The sequence below is a fragment of the Stegostoma tigrinum genome, chromosome 2, assembly GCF_030684315.1.
Source record: "Stegostoma tigrinum isolate sSteTig4 chromosome 2, sSteTig4.hap1, whole genome shotgun sequence".
Lineage (NCBI taxonomy): Eukaryota > Metazoa > Chordata > Chondrichthyes > Orectolobiformes > Stegostomatidae > Stegostoma > Stegostoma tigrinum.
Window position 1 is genome coordinate 120,376,388 of NC_081355.1, and position 15,958 is coordinate 120,392,345.

At 40.2% G+C, this 15,958-nt stretch overlaps 1 protein-coding gene across 12 annotated transcripts in view; it reads left to right on the plus strand.

Moving 5' to 3' along the window:
• The window catches only part of LOC125462689 (sickle tail protein-like), a 614,365-nt gene that overhangs the window by 344,506 nt on the left and 253,901 nt on the right, over window positions 1-15,958 (plus strand). The window lies entirely within an intron of this gene.

Genomic DNA, 15,958 nt, shown 5'->3' on the forward strand with positions numbered 1-15,958 from the left:
CCATATTGCGACTTTAATCTGAGTGAAGTTGCTGATGAACATAATTCTAGGTCAATGTTCCAAAAAGATTTTCTGTTCACAGCATACAACTCTCAAACATTTCCAGTGGCAAAAGGATTTGGTATGAAAAAGCATTGGTACAACAGTGCAACATTTGCGACAATGTGCTTTTCTCTCGACTAACATTAATGTGTGCTCTGTGCTCCTGAGTACTGCCTGTCAGTGTAAAGTGCTGGCATGTATAATCTGCTGTAATGTTGATGATGCAGAATTTATTTTGGCTGAAGTATGAAATTGAATGCTTCTATATTGAACAAGATTTAATGTGCATCTCACTTTATATGTGATATAATAACATTGTATCCCCACTACCTACTTAACTGCTGACCATTCTAAATTCAGATTCTGGCCCCAACACTTACGTGAGGAATAAGAGAATGGTCAAAGAAAGAGTAGGGCCGATCAGGGATAGCATAGGGAACTTGTGTGTGGAGCCTGAGGAGGTAGGGGAAGCCCTAAATGAGTTTTTTGCTTCTGTCTTTACGAAAGAAACGACCTGTGTAGTGAATGAAACCTTTGAAGAGCAGGTGTGCATGCTGGAATGGATAGAGATAGAGGAAGCTGATGTACTGAAAATTTTGTCAAACATTAAGATTGACAAGTCGCCAGGCCCGGATCAGATTTGTCCTCGGCTGCTTTGGGAAGCGAGAAATGCAATTGCTTCGCCACTTGCGAAGATCTTTGCATCCTCGCTCTCCACTGGAGTCGTACCTGAGGACTGGAGAGAGGCAAATGTAATTCCTCTCTTCAAGAAAGGAAATAGGGAAATCCCCGGCAATTATAGACCGGTAAGTCTCACGTCTGTCGTCTGCAAGGTGTTAGAAAGGATTCTGAGGGATAAGATTTATGACCATCTGGAAGAGCATGGCTTGATCAAATACAGTCAACACGGCTTTGTGAGGGGTAGGTCATGCCTTACAAACCTTATCGAGTTTTTTGAGGATGTGACTAGTAAGGTTGATGAGGGTCAAGCTGTGGATGTGGTGTATATGGACTTCAGTAAGGCATTTGACAAGGTTCCCCATGGAAGGCTCATTCAGAAGGTCAGGAGGAATGGGATACAGGGGAACTTAGCTGCTTGGATACAGAATTGGCTGGCCAACAGAAGACAGCGAGTGGTAGTAGAAGGAAAATATTCTGCCTGGAAGTCAGTGGTGAGTGGGGTTCCACAGGGCTCTGTCCTTGGGCCTCTACTGTTTGTAATTTTTATTAATGACTTGGACGAGGGAATTGAAGGATGGGTCAGCAAGTTTGCAGACGACACAAAGGTCGGAGGTGTCGTTGACAGTGTAGAGGGCTGTTGTAGGCTGCAGCGGGACATTGACAGGATGCAGAGATGGGCTGAGAGGTGGCAGATGGAGTTCAACCTGGATAAATGCGAGGTGATGCATTTTGGAAGGTCGAATTTGAAAACTGAGTACAGGATTAAGGATAGGATTCTTGGCAGCGTGGAGGAACAGAGGGATCTTGGTGTGCAGATACATAGATCCCTTAAAATGGCCACCCAAGTGGACAGGGTTGTTAAGAAAGCATATGGTGTTTTGGCTTTCATTAACAGGGGGATTGAGTTGAAGAGTCGTGAGATCTTGTTGCAGCTCTATAAAACTTTGGTTAGACCGCACTTGGAATACTGCGTCCAGTTCTGGGCGCCCTATTATAGGAAAGATGTGGATGCTTTGGAGAGGGTTCAGAGGAGGTTTACCAGGATGCTGCCTGGACTGGAGGGCTTATCTTATGAAGAGAGGTTGACTGAGCTCGGTCTCTTTTCATTGGAGAAAAGGAGGAGGAGAGGGGACCTAATTGAGGTATACAAGATAATGAGAGGCATAGATAGAGTCGATAGCCAGAGACTATTTCCCAGGGCAGAAATGGCTAGCACGAGGGGTCATAGTTTTAAGCTGGTTGGTGGAAAGTATAGAGGGGATGTCAGAGGCAGGTTCTTTACGCAGAGAGTTGTGAGAGCATGGAATGCGTTGCCAGCAGCAGTTGTGGAAGCAAGGTCATTGGGGTCATTTAAGAGACTGCTGGACATGCATATGGTCACAGAAATTTGAGGGTGCATCCATGAGGATCAATGGTCGGCACAACATTGTGGGCTGAAGGGCCTGTTCTGTGCTGTACTGTTCTATGTTCTATGTTCTATGTTCTAACAATGCTGATAAATGGCCCTCACTTCTAAGCTTTTGATTACTCCCTCTCAAAACCATCACCACCAGACCTTGTTGAAAAAAAAATTCTTGAATTCTGTGTTTGTACAATCTACCCCTCCATTTCTAACCTGCCTTTCCTCTTCAAAGCCTTTGAAAATAGGTACTGTGCAATGTAGATAAATGTGAGGTTACCACTTCGGTAGCAAGAATAGGAAGACAGGTTATTTGAATGGAATTATACTGAGAGTGGGGAATGTTCAATTGGGAACTACATTATGCTGGGTGTTCTTGTGCACTGGTCACTGAAAGTAAGTGCGCAGTTTACTTCTTGAGTGGCTTCCAACATCACAAATGCCAGCGTTCAGCCAATTTGATTCACTCCACATGATATGAAGAAATGGTTAGAGGCATTGGATACGGGGCTGTGACTACATTCTGGCATTAGTATTGAAGACTTGTGCCAATTCAATTCATTCTATATGATATCACGAAACATTTGGAGGCATTGGATAGTACAAAGGTTATGGGTCCTGACAACATTCCAACAATGGACTCAAGATTTGTGCTCTAGAACTTGCCACACTTATAGCCAAGCTGTTCCAGTATAATTGAGACTGGCATGTACCCAACACTGCAGAAAATTTCCCAGTAATGTCCTGTACACAAAAAGCAGGACAAATTTAACCCTTCAGTCCACTTTGATCATCAGTGAAGTGATGGAAGGTGTCTTCAACAGTACTAAGAAGCAGCACATGTTTAGCCATAACATGCTCAGTGATCTCCAGTTTGGGTGCTGCCAGGCCCACTCAGCTTCTGACCTCATTGTAGCCTGGGTTCAAACATAGACAAAAGAGCTGAATTCCAGAGGTGAGGAGGGAGTAACAACCTTTGACATTAAGACTGCGTTTGAGCAAGTGTAGCATCAAAGAGCCGTAGTAAAACTGGAATCAGTGGAAATCAAATTCTCCACTGGCACATAGGAAGATGGTTGTGGTTGTGGTAGCTATGTCAACCTTTCCTTGTAAGACCTTCCCTCCATTCCAGGCAACATCCTGGAGCAAACAGAAGTCAAAGTACAAGGCTAATGGTAAGATTCTTGGTAGTGTAGATGAGCAGAGAGATCTCAGTGTCCATGTACACAGATCCTTGAAAGTTGCCACCCAGGTTGACAGGGCTGTTAAGAAGGCATACAGTGTTTTAGCTTTTATTAATAGAGGGATCGAGCTCCGGAACCAAGAGGTTATGCTGCAGCTGTACAAAACTCTGGTGCGGCCACACTTGGAGTATTGCATACAGTTCTGGTCACCGCATTATAAGAAGGATGTGGAAGCTTTGGAAAGGGCGCAGAGGAGATTTACTAGGATGTTGCCTGGTATGGAGGGAAGGTCTTACGGGGAAAGGCTGAGGGACTTGAGGCTGTTTTCATTAGAGAGAAGAAGGTTGAGAGGTGACTTAATTGAGACATATAAAATAATCAGAGGGTTAGATAGGGTGGATAAGGAGAGCCATTTTCCTAGGATGGTGATGGCGAGCACGAGGGGGCACAGCTTTAAATTGAGGGGTGAAAGATATAGGACAGATGTCAGAGGTAGTTTCTTTACGCAGAGAGTAGTAAGGGAATGGAACGTTTTGCCTGCAACGGTAGTAGATTCGCCAACTTTAAGTACATTTAAGTCGTCATTGGATAAGCATATGGACGTACATGGAATAGTGTAGGTTAGATGGGCTTGAGATTGGTATGACAGGTCAGCACAACATCGAGGGCTGAAGGGCCTGTACTGTGCTGTAATGTTCTATGTTCTAAATCTCCGCTGCACCTTTTCTAATGTTTCCACGTCTTTCCTGTAATGAGGTGACCAGAACTGGACTCAATACTCCAGATGTCGCTGAAGCAGACTTTCGTATAGCTGGAGCATAACTTCATGGCTCTTGAACTCAATCCCTGTATTAATGAAAGCTAATATATCATATGCCTTCTTAACAACTCTATCCAACTGGGTGGCAGCTCTCAGGGAACTGTGAACTTGAACCCCAAGATCCCTCTGCTCCTCCACAATGCCAAGAATCTTTCTGTTAACCCTGCGTTCTGCTTTCAAATTTGTCCTTCCAAAATGAATCACTTCACACTTTTCTGGGTTAAACTCCATCTGCCACTTCTCAGCCCAGCTCTGCATTCTATCAATGTCCCTTTGTAACCTAGAACACCCCTCCGCACTGTCCACAACGTGACCTACCTTCGTATCGTCCGTGAACTTGCTAATCCATCCTTCTACTCCTTCATCCAAATCATTTACAAAAGTCACAAATAGAAGAGGACCCAGAACAGATCCTTGTGGTACACCATTTGTAACTGAGCACCATGTTGAATATTTTCCGTCCACTCCCACCCTTTGTCTTCTAAGGGTCAGCCAATTCTGAATCCAATCTGCCACATTTCCCCCTATCCCACGCCTCCTTACTTTCTACATGAGCCCACCATGGGGAACCTTATCAAACGCCTTACTTAAATCCATGTATAACACATCCACTGCTCTATCTTCCTCCACGTGTTTGGTCACCTTTTCAAAGAATTCAGTAAGGTTTGTGAGGCATGATCTACTTCTCACAAATCCATGCTGACTATTACAAATCAAACTGTGCCTTTCCAAGTGATCTTAAATCCTGTGTCTCAGAGCCCTTTCCAATAATTTGCCCACCACTGATGTAAGACTAACTGGCCTATAATTTCTGGGGTTATCCCTATTCCCTTTTTTTGAACAAGGGAATGATGTTTGCTTCTTTCCAATCTTCTAGCACTATACCCATGGAAGGTGAGAACTAAAAGATCATTGCCAAAGGCCTTGCAATCTCATCCCTTGCTTCCCATAGAATTCTTGGATAAATCCCATTAGGCCCAAGGGACTTAGCTATCTTCAGCTTCCTCAGAATTCCTAGCACATCTTCTGTACTAACATCAACCTCCTCTAGCCTACCTGCCTGTTTCACAATGTCCTCCTCTACAACTAGGTCGCTCTCAATTGTGAATACTGAAGAAAAATATTCATTAAGGGCCTCTCCTATCTCTTTAGGCTCTGTGCACAAATTCCCATTACAATTCTTGATCAGCCCTACCCTTTCTCTGGCCATTCTCTTGTTCTGCACATACATGTAAAAAGCCTTGGAGTTTTCCTTGATCCTATCCGCCAAGGTTTTCTCATGCCCCCTTATAACTCTCCTAAGCCCTTTCTTCAGCTCCTTCCTGGCTAACTTGAATCCCTCTGGAGCCTTTTCCGTTCCTCTTTTCCTAAACCTTACATAAGCATCCTTCTTCCTCTTAACCAGTCGTTCGACCTCTCACGAGAACCGTGGCTCCCTCATTCAATTGCATCTTCTCTGCCTGCTTAGGGACAAACATATCAAGCGTGGGCAGTATGCATTCCTTAAACAATCTCCAAATTTCTCTGCTGCTCTTCCCTGACAGCATCTGTTCCCAATTTATGTTACCCAGTTCTTGCCTAACTGAATTGTAATTACCCTTTCCCCAATTATAAACTTTACTCTGCCGTATGTATCTACCCTTATCCATGACTATCTTGAAAGAAACAGAGTTATGATCACTACCGTCAAAATACTCTCCTACCAACAGGTCTAACATTTGGCCTGGTTCGTTGCCAAGCACCAAATCCAAAGTGGCCTCTCCTCGTGTTAGTCTATCTACATAAGTATAAGTATATATCTACTGTGACGACTAAAGCAATGTTATTTTAGCATGACCCAACAACTGATTCCGTTCCTATTATGCACCCATATCTCATTCATTCAAACTATTTACAAACTACATCCTGATCTGGCCTTCCAATCCCATTTCCTCATCACCATATTAGCTTGCTTATATCCATCTCTGCAACATTCCCCACTTCAACTCATTAGTGCCTGAAACATTTATCCATGATTCATCACTCTCAATATCAGCTATTCCAACAGCCTTTCTAAGGTTATCAATTTTTATCCTCCATAACTCCCACTCCAGCAAAACTCTCAACTCTTTTTAGTCTCGGACTAGACCTTTACCCTGGCATTAAGCTACATATAGCTTTTTTTCTGCTTAATAGTCAAATGTAAAATTTTTGCTCCCACTGGAATGTGCAAAATTGACAGGCCAGTCTATATTATTTGGTTCTTTGAACTGCTTCACACCATGATGAATGAGCAGCCTTATCAAGTCTTTCTTTCCACCACAGCCCTCTTTGTCCCTTTTCCAACGATCCATTCCTGTGACTCTGGGCACTTGTACCTCTCCCACATTTTCTACCTGTTATTATAAATCATGCCTTCAGTTGCCTAGCTTCCACTGTCTAGAATTTCATCCTTGGTTCATCCCATCCCAATATTTCCTCTGTTGACAATTTTGTAAAGTGTACTGGGATATCATTTCCATGCTACTGGTACTGTGTAGATACAAGGTGCAGAAGAATAGTTGTTGACGTTGCTTGCAGGAAGACTCTGTGCTCTTCTTTGCGTAGATCCATTGGATTGATGAGACCTCCATTTAGTATTTCATCTGAATGATAGATAACATCTCCTGCAATGTAGGAGCAATAATTTGACAGCACTATATGGAAGTGTCAGTATGAATTGTATTCCTTAGTTTTGGAGTGGGCCTGCACTTGTAACATTCTGAACTGGAGAAAACAAGAATGTGATTGGATTTAAGTTTTATGCTTGTAAGGCCATGTTAGGTGTGGTCCAATATATCCACCCTAGCAACATTGTATGTAATAGTGTACCATGTTAATCTCAAATATTGAGTAGCATATACACTTTTAAACTTTTTATTTTTAAATGACAGGATAGCTGCTCAGAGTGTTCTCTGAGAACCAGCTGTACACCTTGTTGTCTCAAATTCTCCAGCATCGGCTGTTCCTACTATCTTTATTTTATAATTAATGGCCCTTTTGTAATGCTGTTCATATGAGTATGTGTTTTTGTTCTCAACATTAATTTTGCAGACTGCTAAATTATCTTTCATTGCTCTCTCCTATTCTGTCAAGCAATGTAATGACAGGGTAAGAACTAGTCTTAATTATTTTCATTTTTAATTAGCAATGCTGGAGATGGGAATATAGACTATTTGTTTGTTTTGCTTGAGAAAGCAAATTTATCATAGTAAGAAAGAACAATGAGCTTGATTTTAACTGGGAACGTGTTCTGACAGATGGTAAAAAAGCCACCATGGGAGCTCAGTGTGAGGCCAAAGCTACTTTTATTTCAGGCCTTGTTTACACAATACAAGACTCAATTTTCTGTATCCTCCACCTCTCACCCTTTCTGCACCAATCATCATCAAAAGTAACATGCATAAAGTTGACACTGGGCATGGGATATGGCAATTAATTGTGGCTCTGAGAGGGAGAATCAAGTTTGGGGCTTAATAAAATCCAGAAGAAGTGTGGATGCTATAAATCAGGAACAAAAACAAGTTGCTGGAAAAGCTCAACAGGTCTGGCAGCATCTGTGAAGACAAAATCAGAGTTAATATTTCGGGTCTCAATGTTTTGAGGGTCACTGTGCCCAGCATATTAACTTTATTTTTTTCTTTGCAGAAGCTGCCAGACCTGCTGAGCTTTTCCAGCAACCTCTGTTTTTGCTCCCAAGTTTGAGACTTATTCAACTCCATGAACCCCATTTACTGCATGTTTACATCACACCGTTTATGCCAGCCACAGTAGGCTTTTTGGGGACACTTTATGAATAAACAAATACATTATCGACTCCTCAGACCCTGCCACTCCAACTGAACTGCTGTAAGTTAATTAGAAGTTACTTGCTTTCCCCTTTTTTTAATTCCTCAATCATGGTGGTTTGAAATTTATTGCACCAAAATTTGCTCTGTATGTTGGTTGCTGATCAATCACAGAACTTGGTTAAAATTGTTGTCATCTCTTATTTGTGACTGTTTGTTATTTCTTCAATATGTATATATGTATGGAAATTCAGAAGTTACTTAATGTTCAGAGGCTTAAGGATCATGTGTCAATAAATCTTTTGGTACATAGAAGGTAGTGAACTTCAGTAATTTTGACATCAAATCTGCATGAAATGGGCTAATCTAGAAGTGGCGTAATCTTTTCAAAGTGGAACAGGGAATAGCATGTGTTTTCCACAGAGGTGAAAACAATTGAAATCAATATCTTGTGCTGCAGCTGATGTGTGGTTGAGGTGTGTAGGGATGGAAGTTAGAAATTAAGAGGGAATGTCCATAGATTGGTGGAGATCTGAGGAAAAACCAATATTTTAGCATTTTATCTGATTCCATTAGGAGGATTATCATGAATTGCGTTGAACTTTCCTCAGGAGTGTAAGTAGAATTTTTCATGGAACACATTGAATGCAGTCTATCAAAAACCATAGTCCTAATGGGATTAATGATCTTGTATGTTTGTTCTTGCTAATATTGAGTCAGTGTAAAAAAGTAAAACATTTACACTTACAGGAATGATGCAAATTTCTCAATCCAGCAATCAGTGGACATTCTTTTTTCTGAATCAAGTAATTCTTTACACATTTATATGACTGCACATCATTTATAGAACTTAGTGTTGTAGATGTGCCTTTCTAATATGTTTACATTTGAAGCATCACTCAAATGAAAAGTGCTTTCACTTCTCTTTCACACCTTTTTGTGTCCCATATATTGTCTCCATCTGTAACTCCTGTGCACTTTTTTTTTGTTTTTTTACTTGCCCTAGCAAATTGTTGCACTAATTGCAAGAGCTGTGAATCTAGCAGCAGCAATTGAAAGCACATGACAGCCCAACCTTTTGTGAAATTCCATTACTGTTTTAATTCAGTCCAAATGTCTGACTCAGGATAGCTTCAATACTATTTAATGCTCACCAAAGCTTTGAATTAACCGTTTGGTAACAAAGGAAGTTGATTACTTAGCTAGTGATCTTGATCTTATATAGATGCATTTGATTATTGTATATATTTGAAAACCCAAAATGATAGTAAATAGACATTCTGACATTCAGGTCAAGAAACTGTGAAATCAGTCAGGGGCAAACTAAATGTTCTTTGGAATGAGTCTGGTTTTTGGTATTGGCTTTTGTTTTGGTTATAGTCAGCAAAGTATTTTTGGAAGGTGTATAAATATTTTGAGTGAAACAAAAATATGCTTAATTTTGGAAAGTATAATATCAAAATGAGATGATGTTGCATCTTAGCACCTTCTCACACAGGGAAATTCACTTAACCAAATGAAGGTATGCTCCATTTGGACGCTGCAAGATGATACAGGGGAAATTGACGATGTTATGCTCAAAATGAGGAATGTCACAGCTGTCCAATTCCTTTCTTAAGTTTTTTTTGTGAAAGCAATTGCAAATATGTTTTCTTCTGCTTGTTTTCTCCTAAATGGTTTGTTGATTACACTCAAGTTTGTGAATAAACTGCAGCTCAGAAATGGCTTACTCTATTATAATGGGTTCTCTAATCTGTACTGTAATTAAAAGCAATCCTCATAAACCTGTGTTATCTTTTATGAGATGATGTGGACCATTAGTGGCAATTTTAGACAGGTGTTAAGAATCAACCACATTGCAGTGGCTCTAGAGTTGCGTGTAAACCAAATTAGGTAAAGCAGATTCCCTTTCCTGAAAGATACTAATGAAACAGATATCTCCAAAGTGCTGACTTTTAAAAATATTTTCATGTAATAAGGGCAACACTGCAACACCAGCATTTGTTAATCATCCCTAATTGCCTTGTTTGCATGACCATTTCAAAGGGCAGTGAAGTGTTAACAATATCTTTTGGATCTGGTGTCACACTTATGCCAAGCCAAGTAAGGTTAATAGACTTCTTCTCTAAAAGACATTAATGAATGAGTTGGGTTTTTACAATAATCAATGATTGCTTCATGACCACCAATACTGAGCAAATATTCCAGAAGTATTAACTGAATTTAATCTCTGTCAATTGCTATATGAGATTTGAAGCGAAATCCCCAGAGCATCAAGCTGGTCCTTTGGATTCCAGTAACTTCACCATTATGTCACCATCTTGCCATATACTTATTAAGTTTTAACTTTGGAATTTATTTTTCAGAAACCAATGGTTAGTATTAATTATCTTTCTTTAATAACTTTTTATGAAACAATCTGCTCTCTGCCAGAAACCCTACTGCACTCCAATATAGAAAAATCCCAAGCCACTACCCATAGAGATGTTGTAATATTCTCTTGGTGTCTATCCAACATGTAACCCTCAACCAACTGCATTAAAAAAACAAATAATGTGCTAACAAATTGCATTCTTGTTTCTCGCATATTTCTGTCCTTAAATTGACACCTAAGTTCCTTCAAATCACAACAGTGATATAACACTCAACTACTATCCAGTTTATGTACTTTGAGAAGTTTTGAAATTTGCTGAAGGTGTTCAGTCAATTTTTTTCCCTTAACCCTAAAATCAAAAAAGCTTCATAGTAGGTTATAATAACCTAAGCCATTTGGTAAATCACTGTCCGTGTGGAGACTGGGATGAGCACTTGACTTAATTTTACACTTAAAAATATTTTGTTTTGATTGCTACAAAACTCTGCAGATGCTCACAGAACTACTTGGGTGTGTATATTGCATGGGGAAAAAATGGAAAGAACGAGGCTACAGTTGCCAAATTACCCATTTTACCAGTAGTGTGTGATAGTCATTTATAAAAGTGAGCATGTCTGTACTGGCATACATCTGAGAAGCCATTTGATGATCATTTGCAAAATAGGAGAGTGTTCAAAGAGATAAAGCATGAATGTGAAAAAAGGTACGTTAAATATCTTCACACCAGTTGCTGCAGTTGGGGCACTCGCTTGTAGGACATATAAACATACAAATTAGGAAAGGAGTGGGCCACTCAGCCCATTAGGCCTGCTCTGCCATCCAATAAGGTCATGGCCAATCTGATTTTAACCTCAAATTCATATTCCTGTTTCCCCTGATAACTTTTCAACCCCTTGTTTAACAAGAATCTGTTTACCTTGCCTTAAGAATGGGCTGCTTCTGCCGATATAACAAGTCCAAATGATGACATCTGTGCTTGGAATAGTGCGTTCCTCCTGAGTGCACATGCGCAGTTGACCGCAGTTGCTGGTGTCAGCAAACACAGCCTAAAAAATATTCAGTGACTCTGGAACTCTCTCCCTGAAAAGCAAATACCCTTGATTTTTAAATAGTGTTCCCTAATGCTAGATTCTCCTATAAGAAATATTCTCTGTACATCTACCCTATCAAGACTGTTCAGGATTTGAAATGTTTCCATCACATCTCCTCTTATTCTTCCGCTTCTAAACAAATGGGTACAGTCCTAGTCCAATCTTTGCTCATAAGACAACTTGTCCATTCCAGGTATCAGTCAACTAATTCTTCTGTCAACTGTTTCTGACTTATTTACACTGTTCCTTAAATAATGTTATGGAACAGACAAAATCTCTTCAAAATATTTTAACAAAATAGCCTAGACCCCAACGTTTTCTTTTTTTTTAAAAGGCAAGTGTTCAGGATGCAATTTAATTGGTTAAGCTACCAGGCTTGAAACAAAACACACTTTATTTTTACACAATGGTAAAAATGCAAATGATAGAAAGAAAAATTGCAATAACTCAATTCTGTTGGAAAACTTAACAGAATAAATTGATTATTTAATCACTAAACAGCACCTGTTCCAATACAATAACATCCCATTAATACACCCTTGGCAAAGGGAAATTTGGTAAAATAGATTTTCTCGCACACAATTCTAGCAGTAGGAAAAGAACACCAGCTTTTAGCTGTAACAGAGAGAAGAATAACAGCTTCCACATCCAACTGCAAGACCCCAGCAACTGTTGAAAGGTAAGACTGCAACCCTGGTTCAGTGGGGCCTTGACCCAATCCCTTCTTACTGCTTCCTTTTTAAAACTTCCAATTTTAAAAAAATTCGTTGCTGGCTGGGCACAGAGTTGATAGCTCTCCTCCAAATTTATGACACTTGCTTTCAAAAGCATAACAGAACAAATTCTTCTTAAAGGCACATCTTATACCAATAAGCTGACCAATTCTGTACACAGTACCCCAGATGTGCTGTCACCAGTGGTCTGTATGATAAAAGCACAATCTTCTTGCTTTTGAATTCAGTTACCGTTGTGATGAATGATGGCATTCTACAAAGTTTCCTAATTATTTGCTGGAACTCCATACTATGCTTTTGTAAGTCATGCACAAGGACACTCAAATCCCTCAGCATTTCGGAGCAATGAGATCTCATAGCTGACTATCTCACTTTTATATCTCACTATAATATGCTTTAATACATTATACTCCATTTGCCACCTCTTTGCGCACTAACATAATCTATCTGTCCGTCCTGTAACTTATTCTGTGACTTATTTGCAACTTACTTTATGACTTAGTTTCCTATCAATAAATTCTTGGAGTGACCACGTTCATAATAGAGCAAGAACTCTCTTTTTGTAAATTCAAGCATCAAATTGCAATTGTAAACTTAACGGCAAATTTTGGTGCCAGTGAAAGAACTGAATTTAACATTATGAATGAACTTAATTCTGGTGGGAGCAGATGACAATCCAGCATGAGAATTAGTCAGAGTGCTGGCAATTTTAAACTGCTAGGCTTCTTTTGGTTGAAGCTTGTTACAATCTGTTATCCTTCGATTCAAGAATGATATCTAGCCAGGATTACAGTTTTTTGCTATGTTTCTTCATATGATTCTCTTTGGGAGCATGCAACAGGATATAGAGTCATACAGAATGGAAACAGTTCCTCCAGTCCAACCAGTCCTCGCTGACCATGTTCACAAGCTAAACGAGTCTCAACTTAATCCATATTCCTCCAAACCTTTCCTATTCGTGAACATATCCAAATGTCTTTTAAATGTTATAATGGTACCTGCTTCCACCATTTCCCTGGCAGTTCTTTCTACATATGAACCACACTCTGTGTAAAATGATTGCCTCCCTGCCATGTTCTTTTTAAATCATTTTTTTCTCACTTTAAAGATATGACCCCTCGTTTTAAACTTTCCCCACCCTAAGGAAAAGACCCTTGTCATTCATCTTATCAATGCCTGTATGATTTTATAAACCTCAATAAAGTCACTCCTCAACCTCCTAGACTCCAGTGAAAAATGTCCCAGCCTATTCTTGTAGCTAAAACCCTCCGCACCCAGTAACATCCTGGTAAATCTTTTCTGAACCCTTTCCAGTTTAATAATATTCTTCCTATAACAGGGTAATCAGAAGTGCATACAGTACTCCGGAATAGGCCTCACCATCAACCTCTATAATCTCAACATGATGTTCCCACTTAATGGTCTGAGCAAAGAAGGCAAGTATGCTAAGTGCCTTAACCACCCTGTCAATCACAAATTTGGAAGAATTATTTGACCCCCTAGGCCTGTCTGTTCTACAATATGACCCAGAGTGCTACCATTAATTGAATAAGTCCTGTCCTTGTTTGTACCAAATGCAATACCTCACATTTGTCCAAATTAAAATCCAGCTGCCACTCCTCAGCCCATTGATCCAATTGATTAAGATCTCTTTGTAATCTATAAATTGTGAGGTTATGTGATCTGTAATTCAGAATTTCTTTTTATTTTCTTCTCCTCCCTACATTACTCTGTCTCAACATGAATATGTTGGAACATGTGGAGTGATTTAAATAGGTGGAAAAGTTACTGTTGTTCTGAAGGACTGGAAGCAAACTCCTTCAAGTCGTTAACGATGGAAAATTGTGGGTTTGAACCAAACTTATGTGGATGAGAAATTAAATGTTTATAATGGAAGAATACCATGATCCACAAAAGCAACCATTTACTTTTACAAATACCTGTAGCATAACATCATATAATGTAACTAGATATTCAATTGGAGCTTCATAAAGCAAAATTAGACACTGAGTCAGATAATGAAGTATTTGTCTAGGTAGCCAACTATTCAGAGGCAGGCATTAAGGAGCTTATTAGAAGAGGGGAGAGAGGTATTTGATATGAGAGATTTATGGAGGCAATTCCAGAGCCTAGGACCTAGGCAGCTGAAGGCACAGCCTCCATGGATGAGGCAATCGAAATGAGCAAAGTACAAGAGGGCAGAATTAGAGGAGTGCACATGTCTTGGGAGAAGAGTACAGGGGAAGCCAAGGTCTTCGGAGAGATTTGAAAACCAGAATAAGAGTTTAAAAAACAAGAAATTGCTTGACCAGGAGATAGTGTAGGTTAATGAAAATAAGCCTGATGGGTGAATGGAACTTGGATTGAGGAAGGACAACCTTGAGTTAGAAGGCAAAATGTGGGAATCCAGCCATAGCAAATTGGAGTAGTCAAGTCAAGAGGTAACATGGGGGACAGATGAGGGTTTCAGCAGCAAATGAGCTGAAGCAGTGACTAAGTTGGATGATGCTATGAAATGGAAATGGGTGGTGAAGCCATGTATGTGTGGTTGGAAGATCTTGTTTGGGTTAAATGTGACACCAGATTATGAACAGTCTGATTTTTATCCTCAGGTGGTTGCCAGGAGGTTGAGTAGAAGTGGTATCTAGAAAATGGAGTTTGGAGCAGGGACAAGATAATAGTTTCAATATTTCCAGCATTTGGTTGGAGGAAGTTTTTGTCACAGTAAAGGAAGTGACATACGCAGCAAAGATAGTGTGAGAGAAATATTTTGAGGACATCAATGCTAGGGGTGGGGAGAATGTTGTTGGGGTGTCAATGGTGGTAGCAAAGTAGACTTGTTTTGTGGTGTCTGAACAAGTGTGTATTTTTAATCAATCATCTTTGATTTCTGGTTGGATTCATCGGCATCCTGCCAGTTCTTATCAGAGGGCCTGCTGTGATTTGGATTGCCATATGGGATGGCAGGCAGACCATGGCAGACTGTCATTTTTATTTATTACTGAGACTGCTGATGGAATTGGACTTACTGCCAAAACCAAGCTTGAACATTAGCAGCAAATGGAATGCTGCATTTTATTTGTCCCTCTGCCCTGTTTCCTTCAGCTGAGAAGAGTTAGTATTGCCCAAAGTGGCCAACCGTATCTCATTGAAAATATGCTGCAGTCGCCAGAGGCTGGGGCAGGTTAATGTTGCACAGTGCTGCAGTGAATGGGGTGAGAGAGATGAATGTACAGTTGATGGAGTGACCTCATGTTTTAAAGTGACTTTAGCAAGTTGATTGTTAACCGCACACTGTTTGCAACAGTGCCTGGAATCCTTTCCTTTTTCTGGAGTTTGTGATTTGTTCATTCGTTAAGTGTTCGACAAATGTATTTTTAAAAACACTCATGGGAAGTGGCCATCACTGGTTGGGCCAGGATTTTGTTTGAACCAGTGCCAGTGAAGGAACAGCAATATATCTCCAAGTTAGGATGGTGAGTGGCTTGGAGGAAAACTTGCAGATGGTGGTATTCCCATATGTCTTGCTGCCCTTGTAGTTCAAGATGGCAGTGTTTTGTGTGTTTGGAAGGTGCTAAGGGTCTTTGGTGAATTTCTGCAAGAACACACGGCAGGTACAGAATGCAGTGATGGAACGATTGAATGTTTATGGATGTGAATTCAGTTAAGCAGGTAGCATTTTCCCTGGATGGTGTCAAGCTTCTTGAATGTTTTTGGAGCTGCACTCATCAAGACAAGTGGGGGGTATTCCATTTCACTCCTGACTTGTGACTTTATAGATAGTGGACAGGCTTTGAGGATTCAGGAGGTGAATACAAAACCTTTAG